This window comes from Polyodon spathula, chromosome 20, assembly GCF_017654505.1.
Source record: "Polyodon spathula isolate WHYD16114869_AA chromosome 20, ASM1765450v1, whole genome shotgun sequence".
Lineage (NCBI taxonomy): Eukaryota > Metazoa > Chordata > Actinopteri > Acipenseriformes > Polyodontidae > Polyodon > Polyodon spathula.
The window spans coordinates 25,081,059-25,099,442 of NC_054553.1; the positions used below are offsets into that span (position 1 = coordinate 25,081,059).

Below are 18,384 nucleotides of genomic sequence, written 5' to 3' on the forward strand. Positions count from 1 at the left end.
AAAATAACACAAATTATTACTGATGAACAATGCAGGTTAATTATCAATTATTAATTACATTTAATTCCACTAGTTCTGATAATTGCAGAAAAATAATTCATAAAACAAAAAAATAATTAAACCCCAGTCACTGGTATAATCAACATGTAGATACATAGTAAATAAAATGTGTGTTATTATGGCCGACAGCTCTTTGTTTGCGCCATTGTATGGATAACAATAAGAATAAACTGTTAAATTCAGACGTGTACTGTAACATGGCAACAGGCATAAATGGATCAGCTGCTTCGTTCAGCCTGGGAAATGTCCACCTGGACAATAGGCAGTACCTGGGCAGTGGGCAGTAGTGTTCACTGAAGCACACTGAGGGCAACTAGCCCGAATGCAGCCCAGCCAGAAACTTATCTCTATTGAGAACTACACTTGCATGGCTCACACTACACAACGACAGTGTTTTGAGCCACTGGGTGCCCCTATATTGAGAATTAGTGTCGAAAACCTTTTTACTTTTCTGTAAAGCTTTTTTTAAGTAATAAAGTCCAGATCCAAGAATTTTGTGTTTTCATTGATAGCTTCTGGAACCCAAGGACACTGAGCGATTACTGCACTGCCTAACAATCAGTCAGAACAAATAACTGTATAAAAAGGACAAGAACCTTCCAAAACTATGTCCTAAAGAAAATCTTTGCTCTGGGAATACACCCTGTATATAAAGGACATCTGGTGTGTAATTTGACTTAAATAGTCTACCAAAATGTCCCCTGCCACTTATCAATTTGCCTTGCCAACAAAACAGTCTAATCGTTCCTTTTCCTTGGGAACAATAAATACAAGATGAAATATGCAGTCAATGTAAACAAGCCAAGTGTTCTCAAACATGTGGATTAATGTCATACTAATTGTTTTGTTTATTGGATGATTGAACATTTTTAACATATCTCTTGACTTTGTATTTCTTTGTAACCGGACCCTGAGCTCTGTGTGCCTGCATTTTTCGTAATGCCGTGTATAATCTTACAGGGTTTCATAAACAGACAGCATAGTTTTTGCAATTATTTGGTGGATGAAGGAAAATTGCGCAACTTGCCTTTTGTAGTGACTTGAGCCAATATTAACCTTCAGTATGAAGATATTTCTGAATGTTGAACCATAAAAACAACCACACATGTTGAATAAAGTTTTTGACCAGCATTACTGCAGTAAGTCTTGCTGTTCATAACATTGTACTGAGTTTTAAAATATTGTGCTTGTGAATTTCATTGCTTAAGGCGCGAGATGACAGCACTGACATGGTACAGCTTCCCTTCACAGTGAGTGCACCTTAATCCTGACCTAACTGACACTTTTTTAGTTGGTTTACTCAGGGAAGAAAGCATGAGTTGGTGAAGTAGTCCATTATACCACCTAGTCCCATATGTTTAAAAAGTGACTCATGTTTTCAAAACCCCTTAGAAAATGTTTGCTTATGCTCTGAAAACAAGACCTAGTTCGAGACTGTTCAAATCCCTAGCAAATAAACTTAAATAAACAGAGTACGAGACTTTATTCACAATTAAATAAATTCACCTTTTTATTGTCTTCTTGTTTGTTTTCTTACACAGTACCATCTCTTTTCCAAACTTCACCTATTTAAAAGAATTTCTCAAACACCCATCATGTTGTTATGCTAAATGAGCCTTGAAGAAGAAACCAGTAGTTTCCAGTGGTCCTTAACCCAACCCATCTGAAAACTATTTTGTATACAGATAAATAAGGTTAGGTTATTTAAGGTTAGGAAAGTTATGTTCAAATACAATCTGTAATATATGTATATGCTGTGAAGCAAATAAAACCATGCATATGTTTTCATTACTCACTCACTATGCCATTCTACTTGCATGAAGGCTCATTTGCATTGTCCAGTAGTCTTGAAAGAACTAGGAAAATAATATTGTATGCAAAGTATGGTAATTTTTCCATGAACAAGTAATACACAAGTACAAAGCTTATTACTCATGTGCATTTTTTAAGGAACTTCCGGCATTACCCCCGGTGGTAAGAATATACATTAAGATAAATATAGTCAAATATCAAATAAAACAAATGCTTTTATGACATTTCCAGTTGTAACCAAGCTTGCTTCTTCATATTACATCCTTAGTCCTGATTAAAATGCATGTTGAGAGTTTCATTTATAAATTCATGTATACAGTCGAGAGGTAGATAGAGACATAAGTTGATTTTGGCAGGATCTTTGCCTCAAGCTTACTTGCTCGATTTTTCCCACCATTGGCTCAGAATGCAGTCAGCCGCCACCATTTCCAGAGGATTTAGGCAGATTATAAAAGAGGGAGTCAGGAGCATGTGCATCTGGTTGCTGGTAAGACGATCTTTATGTCTTCAGATGCTAAGAGGAATGCTTTACCATATATGTAGCACAACTGGACCCAGACAACTATCCCTAATTCAATTTTGATAAAGATTTTATCTGAAAGTTTATAAAAACAGAGAGATATGAGGGAGTCTTTGGGGAGAGTACAATAAGCTTCTTGCAGCTGGGTAAACCACACAGGTCAGGTTAAGAAACACTTTCCAACTAAATTATACAATAATCGGAAACTGGTGCAACTGATCAAATGCAACTGTCTAGAGAATCTAGGTCTAGAATGTGACTCTCACTGTAAGTAACAGAATCTCCTATTGTTCCACGTGGAACCTCAACATGAAATGATAGCTAGTCTCACAAGAACATTGGTTTGGATTGTTCTGTTTTCTATCGGAGTTACTTAAAGTGTGATTCCACTGCCACACACCCCATTATTGATGAGTACACTGTTCCAATGTTTGCCCTCCCCTCGCCCTGCAAGCAGGTTCATTCAAATGAGAATGGTTAGTAGAGCATTCTTAAGGCAGGCTGAGTGAGCAACGTACCGGTATGTTTATTACTGATTCCCCATATATTCAAGTAAACTTAAGCTTTACTGTCGGTGATAACGACAACAAGAATGCATCTCAGAATGGCAACTTTAGTCAGGGGAAACATGTGACCTCCAAACCACACTGTTAAAATATTTAAGAAAAGTAGACTTATTTGGGAGACTTGCAAGATTTTTTTCTTCTATTAGCATATAAAAGATTTGTTTGCTTAGGCGTGCATATGTACTTATTTGCTTCAGTCCTGCAGATAGCTGTATGTGGTGAAAGGTGCCACAAGGAGGTCATTCAGACTTCTTATTAGTAAGTGCCTTGCTTCTTAGACCACAACAATTCCCTACTGTATGTTTGCTGAGCTACAGTGCGTCTTTACAGAAGAGCAATTTGACATTCATAAAACGGCCTGTAGAAGATGAAACCCCATAGAATTTCAATTCTTAAAAAGATACTAAGAATGAGCTAAAAAAAATTGCTAGTTGATAAACTTTTCATTGCTTTGTTGAGAAATGCTGCTTAAATGTTAGGTAATGCAATATTACATATAAGAAAGAAATGCATTGACATTACAATTTTTTCACAAGATGTGTTTAAGTACACATGCTATTTTAACATTACCACTTTCAGTTTCAAGTAATGTGGAGACCATTGCTTTCATGTAAAATAACCTATTGCAGTTGTTCAAGTCAGATTCCATTTCCCTGCCTCTACATTTAAGAACAAGATGAGGCTTTTGTTTTCTGATTTATTCCAGGAATGTTTAGAGCTCCTATAAATTGTGTGCATTTTTGGCAGGCAGAGGGCTCTGGAGCCAGTAGCGACTCAACAGAACCTATCCAGGATTACACTGGGAAAGCATGTCTCTGAATTGAAATATGACAGGAATTCAAGATTGGTCAAGTATGAACGCACAAAGTTGTGGGGTCCTTTTTTATTGAATGAGCATGTCTTGACAAGAAGATTTCTATAAATGCATAGTCTCAGTGGGCACCATTCAGTAAGCCATCTAACTACAAAACACTCAGTTGATAAAGGCACTCAGCAAAACATCTGTCCACATGAAAAGTTTTTACATATGATTCTTCTAGCATCCCCAGCGCAAAGTTAGTACCAGGAATACCCAGAAGTATTGACATATCTACCAAAATATTCAATACCGTTGCCCTGAGTTGTATTTACTGTTCATGATCGATATCTCCCATTCTTTTCAGGGTAATTGTTCTGTCCACTTTTCCTTTCCCAGTGATATATAATTAACTCATGGCTAGGTAAGCTTTCTCTTTCTCCACTTGCTGTTTTATAAAGTCTCTCTGCATTCTAGACCATTGAGAGGTACTGGACTGTATACCTAACAATGCTCTTTACTGTAACTGCCTGCTAACAAAGCTTTAGGTTTCGCAAGCCGATTGTGTTGCCTGTCCTTATTATAAGTTTCAGTCAGAGAAGTATTGTAAAGCTGTCTTGCTCTGGGCTACAGACATCTTTACAAGTGGTATGCATGTTGGATTTGAAGTAGAAACGTTAAAATAGAAAAGTTAAAAATATCAGGGTTCTTGGTCCATAGCCTAGACTATATCTTTGGTTGAAGACAGTGGTGAAAAGAAGATCTGTTGAGAAAGAAAGGAAGTTGTACCAAATAGTAGTGCAACATTTTATATCCTCATCATATTGAAAATGATGATATTTAATTCATATTTAACCTACTGGAACTAATACATTCTGACAGCATTTGTGATTTTATTGAATATTTATGACCGTAATTGTTGTGTTAGATATAAAGCAAGAAACGATACACACACACACACACACACACACACACACACACACACACACACACACACACACACACATATATAATCATTTTTATTTAGTGCCTTTCATAGTGGACCATCCTCACAAAGTGCTTTAGAAGATACGAGACTAGGGTGTGTGAAATATGCATTAGCTGCAGTCACTTACAACAAAGTCTCACCCGAAAGACAGAGCACAAGGAGGCTCAGTGACTTGCTCAGGGTCACACAGTGAATCAGTGGCATGCCTGTTTCTTTAAACACTGGACCACACAGCCACCTATATGGTATATAGGAGCGATCAAATTGATGATCAGTTGTTTATTTGTCATTTTTCCTTGTTAGTAAAAGATTAATTTCACAGTTTTCCAGGTAAATATCAGCGGTAATATTGATGGACAGTAATGTATTCATTGAATACAAAGTCATGATTTTGTTGAAACCACACCCACCACCAACACACCCCACCCCGGGGGGGGGCGTACGGGGGGCGGGGTATGTGTATTTTTATCGCTTGCAGTTCAGGTTTAGAATTTCAGGTTAGAATTTGTAAAAATAAAAAAAAAATGTAAAAATACATTTTCTAATAACAAATCAGTAAAAACTGAAATAAAAACCCTTGATCATTAATTATATCAAAAAGACAAATGTTTTGACCACATGATAGTTATAGATAATGTTATAGATTATATTCACTGAAACTGCACACATAAGGCCAAACTCCAGCAATAACATTGATCAAGCATTTGAGGCTTTAATATGTACATCGTTCGTTAAAATAGTAAGATATTAGGGTTGGAAATATTTCAAAAGAGCTTTTGCAGAAGGAAACTAATTGCTTCATTGGCTCTCTTTGTAGCAGCCAGCGCTTTCTGTGAGGATTTTGTTTGCTTTTGTCAAACAATCCGGCTCTGTGGTCTTTGCCTAGTTTTTCGCCAGCATATTTCTTGTGCTTTGTAGTCTTGTATTCCAGACATCTGGATTCAATACCAGTCTTGATACAGCTCATAAAATCAGAAACCCAGCACCACAGAATGAGGGGGTCAATGAAATGACTCATTCTGATCTAATACGTTTGGTTTCAGCCTGGTGTCATGTTGTTAAGGCCAGCATACCACTTTGGGTATCCTAGAGTAAATTAAGGAAAAATAATTAAATAAAAGACACCATTATGTGCGACAGAAGATGTCTGCAGCTAGCAGTGACTTATGTCGAGATTACCATTCACTGCAAAAGCAGATTAGTTCAGATACTTCATAAACTAGTCCTTGTGTTTGAACTACCAAGAGATTTTGGCATGAAGGCCTCCACTTGGCTAACTATCAGGTTTTCTGAGACACTTTTTTATGGTCCATGGGCTCTTCTTCAGAGTCTTGAACCTATTTTGCACAAGTTCCTAGTCACAGGCATGATATAAAAACAACAGATCTCTGCTTTCTCCTTCCCATGTAGAAACACATTTCATTTTTCATGTTAATTCTGCTGATACTCTGCAATGAAAAAGAAAGAACGTGGGAACTGGGCTGCTTTCCCACAAAATGCAAAATCACATTATAAAAGTAAGACTCAATCAAACTGAAGAAAAGTGTTTAGCATAATTCTTTTAGGTTTATAGGCTCGTCGACCGACATCTAAAAATAAAATACAAATGACAACATACAACGTGGAGGAGTGACAGGTAATTAATTGCTTTATAAATAGCTTTGATTTAGACTGGGGAGTTAAATCCCAAAGTGCGAGTTTTAGGAGTTGGCAAGTGTGTTGAACATTTCTGGGGAAATAAACTATTAAGTGCAGTATAACAGAGGAAGAGGCCTCAGTGGTCAACATTCCAGGAGCTAAAAAACCTTCACTGAATTATAATGTCTACTGCAGGCTTGGAACATTGGTCAAATGGATTGAATGTGTGGATTTAGGGACATTTGTAGTGTACCGAACAGTCCATTCCATCAAATGAAAGCAAAAAAATTAAAAAGGAAAAATCCAAATATATAGCAACAATACAGTAACAAGAGTGTTATACAAAGACTTAATAGCATGTGTAACTTTAATACAGTTGACTACAATATTTTATATCTTGTTGCATGGTTTTATAATGAGGGATCCAGCTATCCCTTGAATAAATGGTTATTTTCACTTTTTTTTTTTTTTTTATTCATTTGGTTTTTTGGATTTGGCTCATTCAACAAAGTGTAAATAGGAAGACAACTCTGGTCTACTAAGTTCACAATGCTTCAGACAATATTGTCATTGACAACATTTTTCCAGTATGTGTTTAGGATAGGCTCTAAGCAGGTGGCTAATTCAAAGGTAGGCGAGCTATAAATCCCTGGATCAGAGTTATAAGCCAGCTGGTGAAATCAGGATCAGTAACTGAAAGAACTGGTATTGGATCTAGCTATGCAATTAAAAAGGTTACAGGAAGGAGAGTGACGTAATTCTTTAAAGGAGCCATATATATTTCCCCCCCATCTTCTTCAATGAACATTTGAACCATGTCAATCTACTTAAGGTGAAATCGTTTTCTTAAAATGTAACCAGATTTAGATGCACGTTGTTTTTTTTCATATGGGGCAAATACTTCAATATTGTACACAAGAGCATAAATAACTGTCCACCCTGACGAAGATTCAGATTATCTATACTTCAGGGAATTTATATTTTACTGTTACATTGTTGGCAATAAGCGTTTTTATTTACTGTACCTTGAAAGTTAAATTGTACATGTTTGGAGTAAATGTCTATGACTGCCATAAACACACAGCTGTTGTTTCGTGATCAATTCCATATGCGCTGTCACAGTATGAATTTTGGAGTCCAGATTCTAAACATATTATGATATGTGCCCTTGTGTAAGATTTCCATGGGGTATTTTTAACAACACTCATTTTTCATTCCAAAGCATCACATTTAATTTAAATATTTGTACATTGTAATACTTTATACGAAGTTGGCGAATAATATTATGCTTATTATGAATATATATATATATAGTATATATATATATATATATATATATATATATATATATATATATATATATATATTTTTTTTTTTTTTTTTTTTTTTAAAGCCTGCCAGGAGATGTGGTTTACACTGTCTTTATTTTTCTTGGTCGCAAACTGTTCTTTAAGTGCATGGTCCATTGGATTGTCTAATGAAAACAGTATTTATAACATTTTATTTTGTTTTCAAGGAGTCCCCTTGACAAATCTATGTGACCAGTAATGTTTTGCCTGTACAAATACATTCTATGCAAGCCAATCTGGAAATGCATAAACTAATTGAAACAAAAAAATTAGGTTTACAGTAGCATCTAATGCCAGTACAAACTAATGTTTTGTTTGGTTACTGTACATTGTTTCAAAAGCCCAAGTTGCCATGTGTGTTTTGTTTTTATTTTCCATTGAAGCATGAAGGACGTGCTTTAATGTCTTCAATGTTGAAATCAGTTTTGATGACTGCACTAAAAAACAGCCAAAAAAATAATAAAAGGCAATAATAAAACGGACTAAAGTAATATATAAAAAATAATGTATCTCTGGTAACTGCATGATGTTATGATGTTTATAGCTCGACGCCTGCATGTCTTCTCTGTTTTTGTTACGCATAAAGGGTGTTGTTTGAAAATGTGTCAAGGTTTTATAAATCAATGATGTATTACAGTTAACTGCCACACTGACATTCAATAGACTTTCTTCGGTTTAAGCTTTCAATTTCAGTCACATCCTTTGTTGCACCACTTCTGAAATGAAGCATATTTAATATACATGATTAAAACACACAACAACAAAAATATGCACTAAAAACAGTGTACAGTATAACCATATTGTTTATCATATAACAAGCAGATCCCTCTGAACTTCTTGATTGAACTACTGCCCTGTTCATTAGGCACACCACTCTCAATCTAGTGGTAGTGTTGGCTGCTTAAGATCGCTAAGAAAACAACACAATCGTAATATCCAGCAACAACAGCTCTTTGACCTTCCCATTAGCTTTAACAGGTATGACCTCAAGGTGAACAGGTCACCCCAAGTATTTTCATTCCTCTTGATATAAATGGAGATAATTACCTTTTTTCCATTTTAATGGCATCCAGAGATTAGGAAAGAGTAGATGTGCTTCACCGGACGGAGCCTGAGGGTACTGTGACTGTCATGTGATGACTGCTTTCTGAAGATTTGACTTTGTTTCGTAAGCTGCCTGTAATTACTCTATTTAAAGTTATTGAGCAAAAGCTTTTTGTTTTCTTTTTTTTTATTCCAAATCATTATTCTTAAAACGATGTTGTATAGTTCTGGTTTGGCAACTTCATGGGGTTTTGTTCTTCCTTTCTAAAAAAATGTTGCCCATAACTTTAACTCAAAACTGAAAACGTTTTTGAAATACTAACATTTCAATATGTCATATACCAGGTATTTCATACATGGTAGAGCCAATAAGTACAATTCAATCCCATCCCATGTGAGAAACTACAAAATCACAATAACATCAGCTGCCTTTTGAACTTTGACCCTTAATAGCTCAGCAGGCTTCAGAAGATTCAAGATGGGTAACAGAAACCGACAGTCCACCTTGCTCACACGGATGGCCAATAATACTTTTGGCTTCTCCAACCAAGAGCCTGCCAAGTCTTGTTACTTCCAGCATAATCTCACTCTTCAGCATGAAAGAGCCAGACCCTGCTTGGCTGGTCTCTTAAGAAGTGCTGCTGGTGCTCCAGTCTCTGCTCGGTGTCTTGTTTCACTGATTTTGCAATGTGGAGTTAGGCAACGGTCAGCTCTAGTGCTAATTTAAAAGGCAAGTTTGACACTTGTTGAACAATGTCAGTACTTTCCACTGTAAACTTGTTTGGATAACTAACATGTACACCCAATTTAAACCACGTATGAACTGTTTGTGTCAGAAACATTCAGGACCAAAAATAATAATATGAAAAGCTATTGCATTGCCAACAATTTCAGACTGCATAAACACTGCCGTTACCTACAATTCCAAAGGTCCATAAGAAAACAAAGTTTATATATAGGATTGTAAGTATACCCTTACCAAATGACCCTCAATAGCAATGATGTGGCACTACAACGGTTCTCTACTTTGGGCTAGCCCAAAGGAAGCCCAAATGGTATGAGCCTTTTATAGAATGCTGGCAGTGGTAACATTTTGATATTTTGAAGTACTAATGATCAGTAGTTTCACAATGCTATGATCCAATACATCCAATGCATACATTTCCATCCTCCTTTTATCACACACGTTTGTCAGCTTAATGTAGTTTTTTTGGTAATGCATCCTTGAGCACAAGCCTTAGTATTTATATCCAATCAAGGCGGAAATGTACAATAATAGCAGGTAAATTATGAACTGGTATGAGTTTGCATTCAGACCTACGTATTACTGTACATTAACCCTTTAGTGGTGTTCAATACACTATGGTTTCCCAAAGGTCTTTTTCCAACTTTTAGAAGGTCGACCAATTAATAACCTTTTTGTCTGCCTGTTTCTAACACCCTGGCTGAGAAGATACAACAGCGCTTAACAATGTCATTTATAACCTTCTATTGCTGCTGAATTGCTGCTCAAAAAGCTTTGCTTTCAAATAGCATAGAGTGCATGACAGGTAAAGCTATTGAGGAATGTGGTTAATATACAGCTAGAAATTATACTTGCATAAAACTACTTGCGTAATACATTGTTGTATGTCACAGCAGTGGTAAAATGTAATGCTTTAATGAAAACACTTATTCTGAGATACTGTCTAATCAACGTTTTATTTAACTATATTTTGCCTCACTTAGCATTGCCTACATTACGTTAAGAACATGTAATTTATTTTTTCCAGTCTGTTTACTCGCCCTCTGTAAAGCAACATAAACTTTCTTATCGACTGAGGCCAGTTTGGTGAGTGATTTAAAAAAAAAAGAACAAAAAAAGATTTCAAGTCTCTGATCTCCAGTCAGCCACTGAGATCAGGCTATTTATCTTACCTGTCACCAAACTCTTAAACAGACCACTCAGCAGGCTTTACTTTACCACTTGATAGAAGTTTCATTGTCAAAGATTATTTCTAATATAAACCCTACTCAGGTTCTAAATCCTTTTCAGGTTGGGACTGGTTGATTGTCAAAGCTCCCTGATTAAATGTTCTCCATCATTTCAATGGTCAACTCAAGGTAATTTCTGGATTTGCATTGTCACCCCTGTTCTTTCTGTGTGTTTATTTTTCTATGGTTCATAGATCATGACATATTTGAAATCTACTAATACTTAAATAAGTTTATCTGGGCCCTATTTTGAATAAAAGGGAGAGTAGCTTCTAATTATAATTTGGAGTAGAAACCTGGGTGCTGCATTACCAGTGACACCTTCTGGTCTCTCCTTGGTATTTCAGTATGCCTTCTCAGACAGTGGGACTCTGAGCTTGCCACTGTTTGACTCCAAAATTAAGCGCTCTTCCAGTTGATCACAATTAGCATATAGTTGGAGGATTAGTTTGGTTATCGCACTGACTCGACTACTGCAATTCTCTATATGGTGATCTCCTGGCACAAACCATAAACCAACTGCAGCTAGTCCAGAATACTTAGCAGATGTAAAAAACATGATCACAACAACTCTCTCCCACCTTTGGTGCATGATGCTCCCAAAGCTTTAAATCAACTCTCAAGACCCACCTGTTCTTTTTTTCATGCTCTTTAAGCCTGATACCTGTTATTAGCTGCTATGTTGCTGCTACTATTTCATGCATTATGTTCCTAGCATGTTTTATGCACTTTTCACTGTATTTAATGTATTATGCATTTATTTACTGTATATCATGCAGTATGCATTTCTCCATATTTAAAGTATTATGGGTTTTCTTTTTGTTACTGCATCTTGTAAAGTGCTTTGTGATGGTGGTCCACTAGGAAAGGCGTTATATAAAAAACCAAACAAACCAAAAAAAAAAACTATACCACATTACATACATCAAAAGAAAAGGCAGACATTGTTTTAGAAGCGTTGCTTTGTTTCAACACAATCATAAATTACATTGAAATGTTTTGGTCTACAGTTCTGTAAAGTCAAAGATGGTGGTGCACCTCCTAATTAAATAAAACTGCCATGCTGGTCTCTCATTTCAGTTCTTTGTGGTTTGCTAACTTAAAAAATGGGTTAGTTGAACCTGAAAGGATTTACAAACAACTTACAGACACAACAGAGTTCCGTGTAAAGTGAAACCAGATGTGAAGAAAGGAGGATTTGAAACAGAGTTGTTGTCATTGTTAGATTAAAATGAATACATTTTAATACATCATTTGAATACAGTTAGGGGTTAAGGGAAAAATGTATTCTAGCGTACACATGTAAGATGTGTTAAATGAATGAATATGGGCTACATTCTGAAACAGAAAAGTTTGAAAAATAAATGTGGAATACCGTTGTACCATTGTGTGATGCTGCTGTTAAAACTGCAATAATCCCCTAGAAGATGAGAACTGACCACCTGAGATGATGAAAAATGATGGAGACATTTTTGCCAAAATTAGAGGATAATTGTATGTATTGTATGACAAAATGAAATGACATCATCATTTGGGGGGGGGGGGGGATTACCCACCATAAGGTAATGCCATGTGATACAGTACTGTCCAGCTTCAATCACAGCAAACTTGGTTATCCATCTGTCCAGTATTGTCTAGGCATAACCTGCACGGATGGCAACTCCAGATATATGGCTTTCTTTGTTGAACTTGCTGTTAGTTTTTTTGCTGATTCCAAGTTAAGCTTTTTTCCCTGCCTTCATACTTCATGCCATTGTAAATTGACCATACATCCAGGGCTCAAACTGCAGAGTTTAACTGAGCATAGCATTTGTCATGCTTGAACTTCAAATATTCTTAAGCGTTTAGTCTGTCGAGTGTTCATTAAATACTATTTATTTATTTCGTTTTTTAAAAAAAGTTCACCACTATTTAGCCCCCATCCAATCGTATTCCTTCACTCGTCCTCTGTTCCCATCACTAGGCTTGGTTACATCAAGTTGCTTGACAGCAGATACCTGTGGGGAACCGGCCCCTTGGTGAACCAACCTGGGCCAATAGATCCCCAGCTAAGACAACATGGTGCAGATAGAATGGTTTTTACTGAGCTAAGACTGCATGCCTTACTTTACCATGCACACCACACAGTCACGCTTTTACCAAGTAAACCACTCAGAGCTCTCATACACTTCCATTCAACACAAGCCTAGCAGGCAAACGTTTGGCTATTGCCAATTAAAATAGATCATTTTTTAACTCTATTATGTCAATCCTATCAGTTTTGTTTGAGCATTCCTTATCTAATCTGCACCATTTTCTCTGTTAGAGAATCAAGACCACCATTGTCTTATGTTTAACTAGCAAAGATAAGTATGTGGCTACCTGCCTTCCTACTCACTCTCTGAAATGATCAACCACTGTTTATTGACCAATAGTGCATGGCAGCACTTATCAGCTTAAGCATACATGTTTTTATTGAGCAAAGTCTTGCTTTTCATGACTTGGATGAATTAAAGTCTTGCTATTTTCTTTGACTGTACTCTCTGACCCCAGTTTAGTCAGGTTTTGCTCCTGTCAGCATTGACCTTTTCCTCCCAAAACAAGAAAACATGCATGACAATTTCTAAACAATGAAACAACTGAAACTAGGACCGTATCAGTTGAGCCACGGCTACTGTATGGCTCTTATATTTAGTCTGCCTGTTGACTGTCCCTTTAAAACACTACAGATCTGTGCACATCTAGGAAAGATAACTCAACTCAAAACTGCAGACTTCTATTATAATATAAGAAACATAACACTGCTCAAAAAAGCTGATTAGAAAGCTAACATCTGTATACATTCATGCTCATTATTATTTTTTTTCAGTATAAGAGACTGAAATGAGTTCATATGTTATCCTAGGGTCATGTTTCTGTGAAGTGAGGTGATTGCTGGGAGCACCAGGGGGGGTTTCGTTTTCCATGGACCAGGAGCTGATCAAAATCAGCTGCCTAATTTTTAAACAGAGTCGATATTAAATAAGTTCGCCTTTAACAAGCCCAGTGTGGAAAGGCAGTGGGGCTCTAAAGAGTGCTTGAGAGGAAACAGACATACACTAGGTTGCTTCATTCTGTAGCAGGCAGCCAACCAAGCAAAAACATTACAGCCTTTGGCGTGGACTGATTATTGACAAAAGCAAACACTTTGTAATGTCTGGCAGTGATAATCCCCTCTGCGTCAAGGATCATTGCTAATAAACTGCAACCAGTCTGTCTTAAGATGGTTCATGTTTTCCAGACAATGATTTATATAAATCAACAGATAAAATGCAGTTTAAAATAAATAAATAATACAGCTGCTGAGGATCCAAGGTACCCAGCTATTGCATACTTTCATTAATATCATATAAGATTCAGTGACTTTTGTGGTAGTAAAATTTGAAAAACTGTGTAACTTATCTTTTAAATGTGTGGAAGACCTTGTTCCAGTTGTCAATTGTCAGCCTCCTGTTAATGTATATAAAGTACATTTGAGCGTTTACTCTTTACAGTACAAAATGTGTTGTTATCCAATTGTTAAACGCGTTTGTAAGACTGTTCCTTTGAATAAGCAATGGGATATTGGACAGTAATGAGTCCCAGCTATCAGAAATGAATACTATTTGTATACAGTGAGATGAGATGCATGCTATGAGTTCCATTATCTTTTGCATATCCGTTAGCCCTGGGTGAAGCTGGCATAATGAAATATAATTGGAGCAGGGCAGACTTTGTAGGAGGTAGAGTGTGTATTAATTTTAGGAGGGTCAGGTCTGTGTGCTGTGGGTCTAGGTTGTACAATAGGTTGTTGCAATGGTGCTTATGTAACCACTCTGACGTGGTCCAAGAGGGGAATGATTTGTGTTTGACTTGTCCTGTATCCTGCCCCTGTATAAATACAGTCCTTAACCTGCTGGACAAGCGGAATATCTTCATATATCAATATTTGTATTAGAGCCTATTGATATTGATTTGAGAATAGAATCATTTGCTTTCTTCTCAGTTTAATTACATTGTAAGATTTTTTGGCCCCGTTGGTCTGTGTTAAAACTTCTTGGAGAGCATTTCATTTTGTAATACATAGAACTGGCAACAGAATGCCCCGTACAGCGTGATGCAACATTGACGTTTATTAACCATAGTGACTCCACCCAGCATCCACTTACATATCCAGAAACACGTAAAGATGTTGGTAGCCCAGAGAAGGCCAGTGTCACAATTCTTTTCAGATTGGAATAAACCCAAAACACACCTTTAAAAGGAGGCTGGCCAGATATAAAGTTGGCCACTCCAGTCCTGCTTGTTCCAGACCTATTCTAAATTATTTAATTGAACCAATTAAACCTCAGTCCAAACCCTAAAGTACTTAATTAGTTCATTTTACCTTTTAAACCTGGAATGGAATGGCTCTCCAGGACCTTGATTGGACACCTGCAATGTTGGAACATGGACCAGGTTACACAAACCAATCAAAACTAATCCACTGATGCCCCAGATCAAAAGTAGTGTGGTAATGTACCTGGACTGCAGTGCAATGTGTTCAGAATTTAAAGTGTTTCCATTACTGGTGTCTTCTACCGGTTTGGATAGGATTGCGTCAGAGTAATTCACTGGTACTGTATTATGGAAAAGGTGTTGTTCTAAACTTTTCTGAGGAATTGCACTCAAATCCATATACTAATCCTAATCCAAAAAAGATGACACAGTGATCTCACCTCCCAGATGGAAAAAACACATGCAAGTCCACTCCCTGAAATCAAGTAATACTAGTTCAGATCAGTGTAAAGCCAGCGCTGGAGATTTTGGAACAGGAATTTAGAGAACTGACAGCATGAAGGATGATACAAATGTCTATGAATCATTCGCAAGCAAAACAAACATGCTATTGTTTAACTAACCTCAGCTACCTGAGAGCAGAGATAAAAGAGAACCACCCCTGTTGTTGTTTAGCTAAAAAAAACAATTGTTGTTTTGCATGTTTTTCAAGCTCTGTTGTTTTGTTGAGAAGATATCAGGTCCCGTGCCTCTATGTTGTCTCATTGTGTCCTTAGCTTTGTTGTGCACTTGAAGTAAATAAAAAACAGTCACATGACATTGAAGAAGCCAGGGCATTATGCTCCCCTATTATGCCTCTGCGTAGTGTACAAAAGCAGGATAACAGTGTCCCAGCCCATCAAAGTACACAGGTGCTCCTCGAGAAATAGATACCTAGCGCTCAGAAAAGACAAGAGTCATAAACAATAGAAATCTCTGGCTGCTGCATCCTCTATTGTGCAAGTGGAACAGAACACATGTTTAGCTGCTATAGATATGATTAATGCAGATGACTTGCATATTCCACTCAATTGTTGTTTCATTAGGATCTAATAGAAACATCCCAGCACTAAATCTTAAAGTAAGCTCTCACACTAGTCTAGTTTCATTACTATATTCTATTTGTCTTCTTGAAAATGAAGTTTAAGAGGTTTTACAAAAAATGTGGGCATACACTATTTTATGAAAAAATGCATGTGGTTTTATATTTAACACAAGGCACCAATAACAACAAATGCATTACTGGTATAATACACCATGGTGGAAATGATATTGAAATGGATATAAGACTATGACTTGTTCTGCTTCGCTCACTATTTAACAGGCTTGCTAACAACTAATGTCCTTTTTCAACCACAAGTGAAAACAAAAAAAAATCTGAAGTGATGTGGTTTCAGAAATTACCACTAGGCTACGAGAGTTAATAAATAGAATAGCACAATATCACATCTTCTGTCGGTAAAAAAAAAATAAATTAAATGCAAGAGAGTGTCCTGATTTAAAAGATAGTGGATGCTCAGATGCACCAATGTTTAGATACATTGAAATTATTATTTTTTTAACTTGACCTGTTTTACGTCACAACTAATGAACAGCTAACTGCTCTTGATCTTATATACTGTTACTGTTAATCAAAGTCATGTAGTTCAGTACCACTGTATAATATTGACTTGACATGTGCGAACTTTCTTTCCAATCACAGCATTTCGTGAAAAAAAAAAGTGGCCGCTTCAAACAACATTACATGCTACCCTCTAGCGGCCAGTATATGGAAATGCACTAGCAACCTTCTATTCCATTGCTTTTCAGTCAGACTGGAAAAGTACTGAGAAAGACTGACTGGTCTGAATAAAAAACAGTCCTCTGTTAGAAACAAATACACCATCTTGCAAAGAAAAACTCCTGAAAATGATATGTGTAAATTACTGGTCTAGTATAGTAATTGGGCAATGCAATTTTCCAGTTTACTATGCCGAAATGTTTACTATTTACCAGGAATATCCTTTGTTAAGCTTTTACTATGCTTTATTAAACTTTCCTATGCTTTTAGCATGGTACACAGAGGAAACCTAGTGTGTCTTTATTAACCTGCCAACTCTCACAAAATAAATATGTACAATATCAGAAACCTGTTAGCTCCTTCAATGAGGGAAAGCTATAATTTCTTTTTGGTTTGGTGTTAGTGTACCGCATCTCTCTTTGAGAGAAAGCGCCATCTATTTGTCTTGAACTGTGGTCACACCAAGAGGACAGTTAATAAGATCTCCCTGTCTCTATGCTGTGCTGCTCAGGATCTCATCCATATTCTTTGGAGGGGGGACTCCAAGCCTGGCCCGGCCTACCATTGCTGCTATCATGGAATCAGTTGCTAAGCGGGCACAGCTCCCTAGCGACATAGAGGTCAATTTGGAGGTCAACCGTACCTCCGTGGGTGCTTCTAAATTATCAGAGTTCAGATCTGCTGGAGTTAATCACCTGTTTTATCGTTCTAGTTCTCTTTTAAAAGGAAACCATGCTTTGGAATATTTGTATTCTATTTTTCTTACCTTATTAGCATTATAGCAGTATTGCCATTGATTCTCCCCTTGTGTTGAATATATTTTGGCTATTGCCTTTGTTTTATATACAGCTATGGTCAAAGGTTTTGAATCACCTAGAATTTTAAGAACATAATTTAGATCTTTCTTCAAAGAAACTATATAGATATCACAGAAGCCTACAGGAATACTAGTACAGTACTTCATATTAGATGTTGAAATGTCATATTTTCCATTTTTGTCTGTTATTTGTCAAGTATATGGAAAACTACAAAGCGGTATGTAATTTTATATGTTAATATAACATTATTCAGCAGGTTTCATTCAACTTTAGGAAGCAAAATTAGTTAATTCTATAGGGTGTTACAAAACCTTTGGCCATAGATGTACACTGATTCAGGATATGCAAATGTCTCTACTGTAAAACTGTAGATCTAAATAATTAAACTGCTCCTCAGTATCTTAACAGCTTCCTGTGCTGTTGGTCACACGCCTTGATTGCAGGTAGACTATTGGAACTAATCTATAGGAAATGAAGTGATTGGGCAACAGAAACATCAACGACTTTTACTTAAAAATATATCTGCATATTTCAAACTAAAGGATATATTACATGCAAAGAACAAAAAGATCTTCGACAGGAGAAAAGAGGACCATGCCATAATATTGCTAGTTTAGATGGAAGCCTCTTGTTTATCATCCCATTATTATATGCTTTCAGCTGTTAGTGCCTTTTTTTTGTTTTGTAGTTTTTTTTTGTTTTTGTTTTTTTTATGTATTTGTTGT

The 18,384-nt window shown here is 36.5% G+C and overlaps 1 pseudogene; it reads left to right on the forward strand.

Moving 5' to 3' along the window:
* LOC121295928 overlaps positions 1-18,384 on the forward strand; it is a 34,065-nt pseudogene that overhangs the window by 13,906 nt on the left and 1,775 nt on the right.